At 34.5% G+C, this 11,314-nt stretch overlaps 1 non-coding gene across 1 annotated transcript; it reads right to left on the bottom strand.

Annotated features, from left to right (window-relative positions):
- Positions 1-8,532: 8,532 nt before the first annotated feature.
- On the bottom strand, positions 8,533-8,639 carry LOC127244476 (small nucleolar RNA R71). The gene has a single exon (XR_007837200.1). It is a non-coding gene; the product is annotated as a small nucleolar RNA R71 (small nucleolar RNA).
- Positions 8,640-11,314: the final 2,675 nt, after the last annotated feature.

The raw sequence follows: 11,314 nt of genomic DNA, 5'->3' as shown, positions 1-11,314 counted from the left end.
CATGTTTAATTCTATATGGGTTGAGTAACTTTCTGTTTTAATCTAAGATCTTTATTTTTTTGTTAAATATTTTTTTTTTAAAAAAAATATTTTTAATTTAGAATAGTTAATATAGTTAAAATGGAAAAAATCAATAGTAATCGTAATATAATTAGAATGTATCAATTTTAATTCAAATATAAAAAGCTATTTAGTACGTTCTTTTGGAAGATTTTGCATAAAATTCTGCTATTTACCAAAAATTTTCCTCTTAAAAACATTCAATTACACAGCTAATTTTTATTTTTTTATATCATAGTATTGAAAATTAATTTTACATTTCAATACAATTATATATGTCTATGTTGAAATTGTATTGAAATGTAAAATAAAATTTTAATATAATATAAAAAATAGTTGTGTAATTGGACGCTTGTAAGAGGAAAGTTTTGATGAATAATATAATTTAAGGCAAAATCTTCTAAAAGAACATATTTGATAAATTTTTATATTTAAACTCAAATTTATACATTTTAATTATATGATAATTACTATTGATTTTGTTCTATTATAACTATATCAACTATTCTAAATTCAAAATATTTAAAAAAATATATATATAACAAAAAAATAAAATTTTAGAACAAAAAAAAAAAATGCACGGCCGTGTAGAATTAAACATGGTCGTGTGAAAACATTTTCGTTTATAATTGTACATTGAAATATTCACGGCTATGTGACAACATGGTCGTGTATAATTGTACATGACCATATAGTTTCTAAGTAAGCTGTCACATTAGCCCTGTTACTTTTACGTCAGCAATTTCCGTTAGTTTTTTAACGATTTCACCATAATTGATTGAAATAGTTTTTGTAAAGAGACCAAAATTAATTGAAATTGTTTATAATAGAAGTAACATTGATAAGTTTTTTTTATAGCGGAATCAAAATTTATAAATTTTAGTTATATTGAAGCAAAAATTAGTTTTTTCCCAAATTTTTTTTTTTTACAACATAACATTAATATTGTATATATTTTATTAAACAATAACTTTTAAAATAATAAACTAATTAATTTGGTGTGGTTCTGCATTTCCATGCAAGTGTTTTTATATATTGTGTTTTTTATTTTAAAATAAAAAAGAAAAAGAAAATTAAATAAAAGAAAAGGCAGCAAGAGTAGCCCATGATTCTCGTACTGCAGACCAAAATTGTCTTTGAAAATCCACTCTGGCCCGTAAACTGCCTTCTACAATAAATGTACAGAAAAGAATTCTCAAACTGCAAAGAAAATACACCCAACAATCGCAGATGAATAATTTTTTTACTATTAAAACTATTTTTATAATAATAGTGTGAAGACATTCTCTTTTAATTTAAAAAATAATTTATGATAAAGGTGTTTTATTTTAAAAAATTAATTTTATAGTTGAAATACAATTGTTTGCGTCTCTATTTTTTATTTTTAAAAATAATTTATAGCAAATGTGCGAATTTAATTATACATGAAAACAATTAAGACATTATTAGAATTTATTATTTATTTTTAAACATTCAAAAAGAAAAATTTAGTAATTAGTAAAAGATAACAATCTTTATAGTAAAGACACAAAATTTATTACTCAATCAATTATTTCTTACAATAAATGTAATTAGATAATATTAATTTGGAAATATAATTTTCATAAATTTTTCTTTCATTAATTCAAAAAGTTAGAATGGACAAGTGAGATAAATATTTCATCCAAAAGTCAAATTTCCTATAAATATTAGAGTTTAGTATTCAAATATTACCTAAAAACCCTGAAATGTATCCTTTCTGGTACCCTACATCTACCTATGGAACACCTACAAGCACCACCACCACCACCCAAGAATCCTAACCCTTTCGAGCAGGGGAGGGGCAACGACGAGGCTGAGGCCGTGGTGAATATGAATATGTTTGTAATTATTGTAAAAACAAGTTCAAGAGCAAGCAGGCTTTGGAAAGGCATCAAAATGCCCATAAACACGAAAGGGCTATTGAGAGGAATGCTCGAAACTTTCAGCAAGCCCATTTTGGTAATATTTCCAAGGCCGGGCTACCATACATCACCGGGATGAGGCCAGTCATGACACTCCTTGGGGTTTACAACCGACCCCACCAGGCAGAGCAAATGCCTTCACAATGTCCTAGAATCCATCTCAGGTTTAATCCCAGTCCGGCAAAGCAACTGATCTTTAGCATGGCCCAACCATTCCTTCCCCAGGTGGCGTTGCCACCTCCGCCACCACCACCACCGGGATACAATTCTATCTTGGGTCACGCACTGTGGGCAGAAGTATTGTCCCTTTTTTGGGAGAGGATTCTTCTTCTGCTAGTACTCAGAATTTTTTGCAGTGGACCCAGTAGCGGCACAAGTGTGGCTCATCAGAGCGGCGAGTTTTCCCATGCTGCACTAGATAATGATGGTGTAGATTGCCTAGAGAGGAACGATGCTAGCCTAGACTTGAGTCTAAAGTTATGAAATAAATGGTTTGATTGTTGTTAGAGTCATTCTAATTGTCTCCATGATGTGTCTTGCTTTGATTGACGTTTGACAATCGAGTTATATTGTATGTATTATGTATCTTGTTCAACTTTTGATTTGCCATGTGGAATCCGAAAGGTTTCATCATATAAATTGTTGGATTTTTATTAATTTTTCTAATTCTATATAATGTAGCAATTTGTTAATAACTATTACTTTTAACACACATATATATATATATATATTGATAAATCAACTTAAAATTCTTCACATAAATTGTTGTTCTCTTGTTTCTTTAGTTTTATTATTTTTTGGGTTCTTTAACTTTGTGATAGCTCAATTTTAATCGATTAACATTACATTCTACGTGTTAACGAAAACTTATGTTTACGTTATGACTAAAACACTGAAACTAACCATTTCGTATAATATTAAACACAACATATGGTTCATATGACATTTATATAGATTAATTTGTATCTCGATTTTGAAGACCTAAAAAAAAGTTTAGAAATTCAATAAACTAATATTAAATCAATAATTTAGATAATGATGTATTTATAATGATTAAAAATACATTTAATACATTAGGTCATTGTAATCATATTCTTAATTTTATTATACCAAAAAAATAGATACCCCACTAATCAAAAAATTTATTTATTCTCAATAATTCAAAGTAAAGTTTAGGTAACTAGTTGGGGAATATAAGAGAATTTAGAGGCAATCGACTTGGCACAGTGGACTTTTGAATTTTAAAGAAAAGAAATACCGGCAGAATACAAATGTCTACAGGCTGCCTAGGACCCAAACTGGCGAACCCCATTGCTGGAAGGTTGCTTCAAAAGAAATGCACTATCAACTTCTAAAATACACCTCAATTGATGGAGAGCTGTATTGGTAGAGATCCGATGGGACTTCGGCACGCTGCTTGGGCCGCAAGGATGCTATAAGGGTCATGGCCGAGGTCCACGAAGGTGTTGGAGGTGCCCATAAGGCAGAACCCGCTATGAAGGGTACGTTTCTCTGATATAGTTATTTCTGGCTACGAATTTTGCAGGATTGCATGGATTATGCTCGGAGATGTCCAGCATGTCAGCGTCATGGACCACTTCAATGAGTCCCTTTCGAAGAACTTCATTCGATTATCAAACGTAGGTCTTTCCATGGATGGGCGATGGATATCATTGGCAAGATTCATCGTCCATCTTTCAAGGGGGGTTCCTTCATTCTCGTAACATAATTATGTCATACGCTTTATTAAGAATAACATTATTCACGGGTTTGGCATTCCCAATACTATAACCACCGACAAAAAGAACGCAATTATGAGTGCGAAGGTAAAGGCCTTTACAACCCAATATGGGATCCAACTACTCCATTCCACTCTGTATTACCCTCAGGCTAACAGGCAAGCCGAAGCGGCAAACAAAATCTTGATTTCCATTATCAAGAAAGCGTTGGAGGACAATTCAAGGGGTTAGCATGACACTTTGGAGGAGGCCTTATGGGTGTATAGGAATGCCATATCCTCTGTAACCGGCAACACCCTTTACAGGCTGACTTACGACCATGTTGTTGTACTTCAGTTGGAGATTATAGTGCCTTATCTCCGAATTTTGAAGATGAACCAGCTGCCGGTGGGAGGGCAGGACCAGGCCTTACTCCAAGAGCTCGATGCCTTGCCCGAAGAGAGGCTGCAGGCTCTTGAATGCATTAACATCAGAAAAAGAGGTCCGAATCGACCTTCTGGAAGCACGTAAGAGCACAAACCTTCCAGGAAGGAGACATGGTATGAAAGGTTGTCCTCCTGGAAGGTCCCCAGGATGCGAAGCTCGAAATATGGTCCCCCACATGGGAATGGCCGTTTATCATATCAGCTAAGTCATCTAACGGCGCGTATAGACTGATGGAACCTGAAGAGGAAGAACTAAAGACATTTATTAACGGAATGCATCTTAAAAGGTTTATCATTCTCTTTGGAGGCGGAAGAAAGGCATGATCAAGCTGTGGTTAAGTACGATTTTGTGGAAGGAGGAAAAACAAATGGGCAAGCCGAGTAACTTTTAACAAAATTGTCCTAAAAGCAAATTAATTTGTCCTAATAATTTTTGGGGGGGCATTTGTACATACTCAAATAATAAAATGGTACCGGCCAACATGGAGGCAACCCAAGGAAGATGATCTCCGGCCCAAAGTCACCTACGGCCCAATATCCGATTATAGCTAACCCAAATCGACGAGCAGGCCTGTTAACCTGCCTGGCCTATTGCGCAAGAAGACCAAGTTGGAAGTGCAGGCAGCCCAATGGAAGTTGTGAAGGCTCAGACCCGGCTGAGACGTAGTGGGGAAGGTGGTTGGAGCTGTTGAGAATATTTAGGGATAGAGATTTATTCAAAAAGATTCAAAATAAATAAAACACAATCCAGACATATCAGAATCAGATTCTACACAAAAATTCACCTTCTTCTTCAGTACTTTTTTAATTTTTTCCTACAATTTTTTTAATTTTTCTAGAACAACCCTTTTCTTTCTATAGTTTTTCTTTAAATTAATTTACAACTTCTTTCTTTGATTTCTAGCCTTTGTTCTTGTTTTATTAGTCTTATTTTGCCTTCTTTTCACATAAAGTATTCATATATCGCGAGATAGCCCAGATTCTTTCTTGAGGAGGCCGGGGTACTCTTCGAACAAATCAATTCCAACAGGTTTTTTTTCTGTTAAGCCGTTGCTGGCGAATTTCGACGACAAAAGATATATTTATATTTGTAATTTAGTTTTAAAAATACATTAGATGGATATAAATAAATATAAATATCACTACAAAAAAAAAAGACAGAGTAATCATTGAAAATCCTTGAGTAATCCGTGAAAAATCCATGAGTAAATTGATTATTCATGGAATTACTCATGGAATTATGTCTGTGAGTATTCTGTTAATGAATGCCTTTTAAGTACTTACTCACTAGAAAAATCCATGAATAGTTTCATAAGTAAATTATTCATGGCATTACTCACGGAATTTTGTCCGTGAGTAATTTACTCAGGTAATTACTCATGGACTTTGTCTGTGAGTAATTTACTCGGGTAATTACTCATGGACTTTGTCCATATGTAAATTTACTCGCAGAACAAATTCTATGAGTAGTTCCCTGAGTAAAAATAAAAAACTTTCTTATTTACAACAAAATGATTCCATGAGTAATTTATTCACAAAATTACTCACAAAATTTTTCCTTGTAATATGTCAATATGATGTTTGAGACTCAATAATTTACATGTAATTCCATAAGTAATTTTTCCGACCCCTACAAAACATTTACATTTCACGTTATCCATACCTGTCCCAAACCATATATTACAAAAACACAAATCCAAATTATAAAGTAAATAGAACCAAGCCAAATATCCAACAAACAAATTACAATCGAATCACACGATATTTATGAGCATAGTTCTGTAATCAATGGATACTAAAAAAAACAGTAGTAAACATAACCGTACATGTGAAATAGTAGAATCCATGATATTAAAGTTTAAATACTTAAGTATGAAAATCAACTAACAGGTTGTGCACCGCCATCGAGGTCACGGCGGTGCTGTCGGACGTTTGTCCTCTCGAGCTGCTGTATAATAATCAGAGCATCTCGAAATAATCAGACCGTTCCTCTAAGCGTGCTACCTGACTTTCATTGGTCGTTGGAGCACCAGACGTATGACCATCAATACATAATAGGTTTAAAAGATCAAAGGCAATTAATATCTCACAATGAACTGAAAGCATATCCTGATGACTAATAATTTAATTTATTTTTTATCATTATCAATTAACATCATAATAATTATAATATAGTAGATAGATTATGCAACTTACACTACACAGGAATAGCATAAGTGTCATATTATATTATAGAGGAGGACGAAGTGCAAACAACTTTTGGTTTTCGCAAATTTTATGAATGTATGTATTTATAGTCTCGATGAACATTTTTCCACCATAGATAGCAACCAAGAAAGAAAACAAGCATGCATGCCTTAAATATGACAACAGACAATTGCTTACATCTGAAACATGAAAATAAAAATGAAACTGGTTACCTGAGTGAATACCAGAAAGCTTAGATCAAGCACTGTTCCATCAACTTAAACTGTCGTCGTAGCTTAGCCTTGGCCGTGCAATGCACCATCCTCATTGATAGCCAGAAATCGCATGTGTTAAATATTTGTATTATATGCGATATTTGATTGATTTTGATTAGATTCTACCTAATTTATATGCCTATTGTTTATTTGTGGTACGCAGAGGGCAAATATCAAATTTGACAAACTTGGTAGAAAAATTGAAGAAAAATTCAGATTTGCACCCCCGAGTTCCACGACTAACTCCACCTCCTTGACATGGGAAATTAGTTAAGGCCCAAAAGCCCAAATGTCATAAAATTACAGCATATATTTTTTTAAAAAAAAAAAAAAAGAACAAGAAGGGAGGCGCCACACACGGATCTAAGGAGACAACACAGTGCAGAACAGTCCCAGGAGAAATCGCGCGAGGGCAAGAAAAAGAAAGATTATTCCAAGGAGATTTCGAGTTCTTCCTAGTCAATCTGATCAATCTCAGGCGATGTTTATTTTTGCTGTTATATTTGTTCATCCTCCTACGATTAGTGAGTAGTTTACTTTTCTAGTTTATGAGTGAAAGAAACAACTTGGTATGGATTTTTGAGGTTATACTATGTTTTTTAATTTATATTATTACTTGGTTCCTAGGTATTTCTGTAATTTATCATTTTAATGTTTAATAATCATTGATTTGGTCAGGTGTTGTAGCCTAGTATTTCAATTAGATTAATGGTTAATTGGTAAACTAAATTAGGCGTCCGTAATTACATTTTAATTTGGTTCAAGTAGCAAGTAGTGGCAGACACCATTAGGAAATCACATTATCAATTTTAACATTTCCGCGTACATAATTGTTGAATTGAATTAGGCTCTTCTAGTTCGCAAGATGGTTAGGCTAGTAAATTCTTTGTGGTGTCACTAGGGTTCTAGTCTAATTAGAGAAACAGTTCACTGGCGTGGCGTACCTAGACTGTCGAGAAATTAAGGAATAGTTAGTTTTAAGGTGCGGGTCGATAACTAGAACTAATTTATTTAGAAATTAATGAAATTAAATATTTATCTATGATCAAATCCACTATCCAAGTTGTCAATTTCATTCCTAGAATTGAAGATTATTTTTATTGTATTTATCTTTTAGCCGTAGATTTTTAGTTTGTTAATTTTATTTTATTTTCAACTTCCAAATCCCATTTTTTTTATTATTCCCTTAGTAGACGAATCTACTTCATCTATATTACATTTATTTTTATTGTGGAAGTCGATTTATTTTATTTAAATTTTACAACGTATGACGAATGCCTGTCAAATTTTGGCGCCGTTGCCGAGGAATTTAAATTGGTTTAATTTATTTTTGGTTCCTTTCTATTATTTAAAATCTTGGACTTTTTCTGGTTTATGTCGAGATCTGGTCACACAGGAATCTTGATTTTTTTATCCTGAGATTGAGAAAACTACGCAGCGATTGAGAACAGAAACTAGGGTGCATTTCCAAAAAGATTAGGCTTCAGAATCATCTAGAGATTTTAGTTCGGACAAGATCGAGCTAGAAGAAGAGATGGATCAAAGGACACTAAGGGAGCTGGCATCTCCTATAACTTAACCCAGCAGCATATTTGCATCACATACCCGACTGTGGAGGTAACACGTCTTTTAATTGAAATTGGGACTAATTCATTTGTTGTCTTCTTTCCATGGTTTGTCAGAAGAAGAGCCGTATAAACATCTTCAAGAATTTGATGTCGTCTGTACAAGTATGAAGCCACCAGGAATAAAAAAAGATCAAATTAATCTTCATGTCTTTCCCTTCTCAATGAGAGACGCCGCGAAAGATTGGGTATTCAACCTACCTGCTGGAAGCGTCACTACATGGACTGAAATGAAGAGAAAGTTTCTTGAAAAGTACATTCCCACTTCACGAGCTGCGATCATGAGGAAAGAGATATGCGGAATCACACAACATACATGAGAATCTTTATTTGAATATTGGGACCACTTTAATGCTTTACTTATTAGATGTCCCCGTCATCAATCCCCGTGCTATTACTGATTCAATATTTCTTTGAAGGTTTGACTTCCATGGATAGGAGAATCATTGACACAGCTAGTGGAGTAGCATTGATGGACAAAACATCTAGAGAGGCATGGGGTTTACTTCATGATATGGCAATAAACTCATAATAGTTTGGACCAAGAAAAGTAATAGCAGTTAAAGAAGAAAGCGAGGTAAGTTCTATACAACAACAATTGACTAAACTAACTTCATTTGTTCGACAATATGTTGCAGAAAAGACACATGTTAAGGCTCGTGGGATCTGTGCAAGTCCAGAACATTCTACAGATATTTGTCCTACCTAGATGTCAATGTTGCAGGATTTATCCCAAGATCATACAATCCATACCCAAACACTTACAATCCAAGATAGAAAGATCACCCGAACTTGAAGTATGGAAATTAACAAGCCAACTTTGGAGATCATTTGTCAGGATTCCATGCACCTAATCACCTTCCACAACCATCTCAAATGGTTCCGAGTATATCTTCAGAAGATATGATGAAAACTATGACGTCTAATGTGTTGCATTTCAACAAGAAACTCGGAATAGCATAAGGAGCTTGAAAGAACAAGTAAGTCAAATAGTGAATGAGATGTGTGAGATGAAGTCAAGAGAAAAAGACAGATTGCCCTCACCACCCGATGCCAATCTAAGGAACGTGAGCTCAATTGTTATACAAAATGAAGAAAATTCGGAAGTATCAAAGGTTGGAGTTCCAAAGGACAAGCATGAGGAAAACATTGAGAAATAAATAGAAAAAGCCGCCAATGGAACATCGAATAAGATAACTTTCGATACATCTACTAATACTAAAACTAATGTTACACTGTTTCCTTGCAGGTTGGCGAAATCAAAGAAGAATGACAAAAATAAGAAGATGATGAAGATGTTTTGAGAGGTGGAATTGATCATACCCCTACTAGATGCGATCAAGCAAGTGGCGAAGTATGTGAAAATTTTGAAGGAACTTTGTGCGAACAAGAAGAGATTACAAGGAGAAAAATGCATTATTGCTGGAGAGAGCATATATGCCATTTTACAACATAAGCTTCCTCCTAAATGTGGAGATCCAGGTATGTTCTTGGTTCCTTGTAAGATCGGTAAGTTGGAAATTAAGCGATCAATGTTAGATTTAGGAGCCGCAATTAATGTGATGCCTAAATCTATTTACAAGTCTTTGAATATTGAGCCTTCAAATGAAATTGGAATTATTATACAATTAGCCGATAGGACAAATGCTTATCCTGAAGGAATGATTGAAGATGTCCTAGTGCAAGTTAACGAATTAATTTTTCCATTTGATTTTTATGTGCTTCATATGCATGATGATAATTCTCCAAATTCTACACCGATTTTACTAGGTAGACCATTTATGTGCACCGCACAAACTAAAATTGATGTGAAACATGGTATATTTCTATGGAATTTGATGTGAGAAAGTGCAATTTAATATTACCGATTCTATGAAATACCTCGAAAAATCTAACATTTTCTGTGGTGTGAATGTTATTGACAAAAGGGAGTTTTGGGATTGCACGATAAATCTATTAAGACATAAAATCGAAGTCCCATCCAAATCAGTTGAAACCTATTCACTTAAATGATGATATGAATCTTGCAGACAATTTTTTTTGAGTAATCATCGTTTTAAATGGAAGTAAAAGACGAAAATTGAAGTGTGTAAGACATTCTTAAGTAGTGCTGCCTAATGGCTAACATGGTAACTGCGTCTAGCCAAAGACGTTAAAAAAAAAAAAAAAAGCGCTTCTTGGGAGGCAACCTAAGTTGTCTAGCTTTATTTATTTTATTTTATTTTATTTTTTTGTTTTATTTTCAATCATCGCCTATATTTGATTTGAATTTTTTTATTTTTGCAAGGAAATCTTCTTGGAGAATTTTGGAAAAAAAGAAAAATCCAAATTAAAAGGTGTCATTTAGTCATGATCATGACTAATAGATCCCTGCCACAGTCCCTTTTTCCCAACCATCATCCATTTTCGAGAATGAGAGATAGTGTTTAGTCATGGCCGTGACTAAACACATGTCACACTGTATTTTCCCCTGTCCAATTTTAACCCTAAATCCCTAATTAAATTTTAATTCCCAAATCCTAGGAATGAAATTGACACCTTAGATTTTGAACTTGATCATCGATAAATATTTAGTTTCATTGGATTCTAAATAAATTAGTTATAGTTACCGACACGCGCCTAGTAACCAACTTTTGCTTCTTCCCAAACCGAACCGTGCCCTTGTCTTCTTCTTCCCTTTCATCCGACGGCCCGCCGGATCAACCTGCACACAGAACTGGACTCCTGACGCCCTTCTTGTCCCCAGTCGACCACTGCGATCCACCGCCCCAGTCGAGTGCATCCGCCCGATTCCAGCCGCCGTCGGTCTCTGTCCAGGCAGTCCAGCCGCCGCCAGACCACAGCCGCCGGCAACTTTGCCACCATCCCCGCTGCTGCAACGCGCTTCGAACCGGACCGCTGCGCGCCATCTCTCCAAAATCCCCGCTCCAGTCCTTCGGTATTGGGAAATATCCTTTCATTCCTATGTTCTAAACACTTTCAATTTTAAGGATAATCTGCCTTGGATGGATTTGAGCAATTATGAATTTACTAGCCTGGTCTTGTTTATAGCAATTGAGA

The sequence above is a fragment of the Andrographis paniculata genome, unplaced genomic scaffold (genome assembly GCF_009805555.1).
Source record: "Andrographis paniculata isolate CXL003 unplaced genomic scaffold, ASM980555v1 Contig9END, whole genome shotgun sequence".
Classification (NCBI taxonomy): domain Eukaryota; kingdom Viridiplantae; phylum Streptophyta; class Magnoliopsida; order Lamiales; family Acanthaceae; genus Andrographis; species Andrographis paniculata.
The sequence above is the reverse complement of the archived record's forward strand: the minus strand, read 5'-3'. Positions and strand labels throughout refer to the sequence as shown.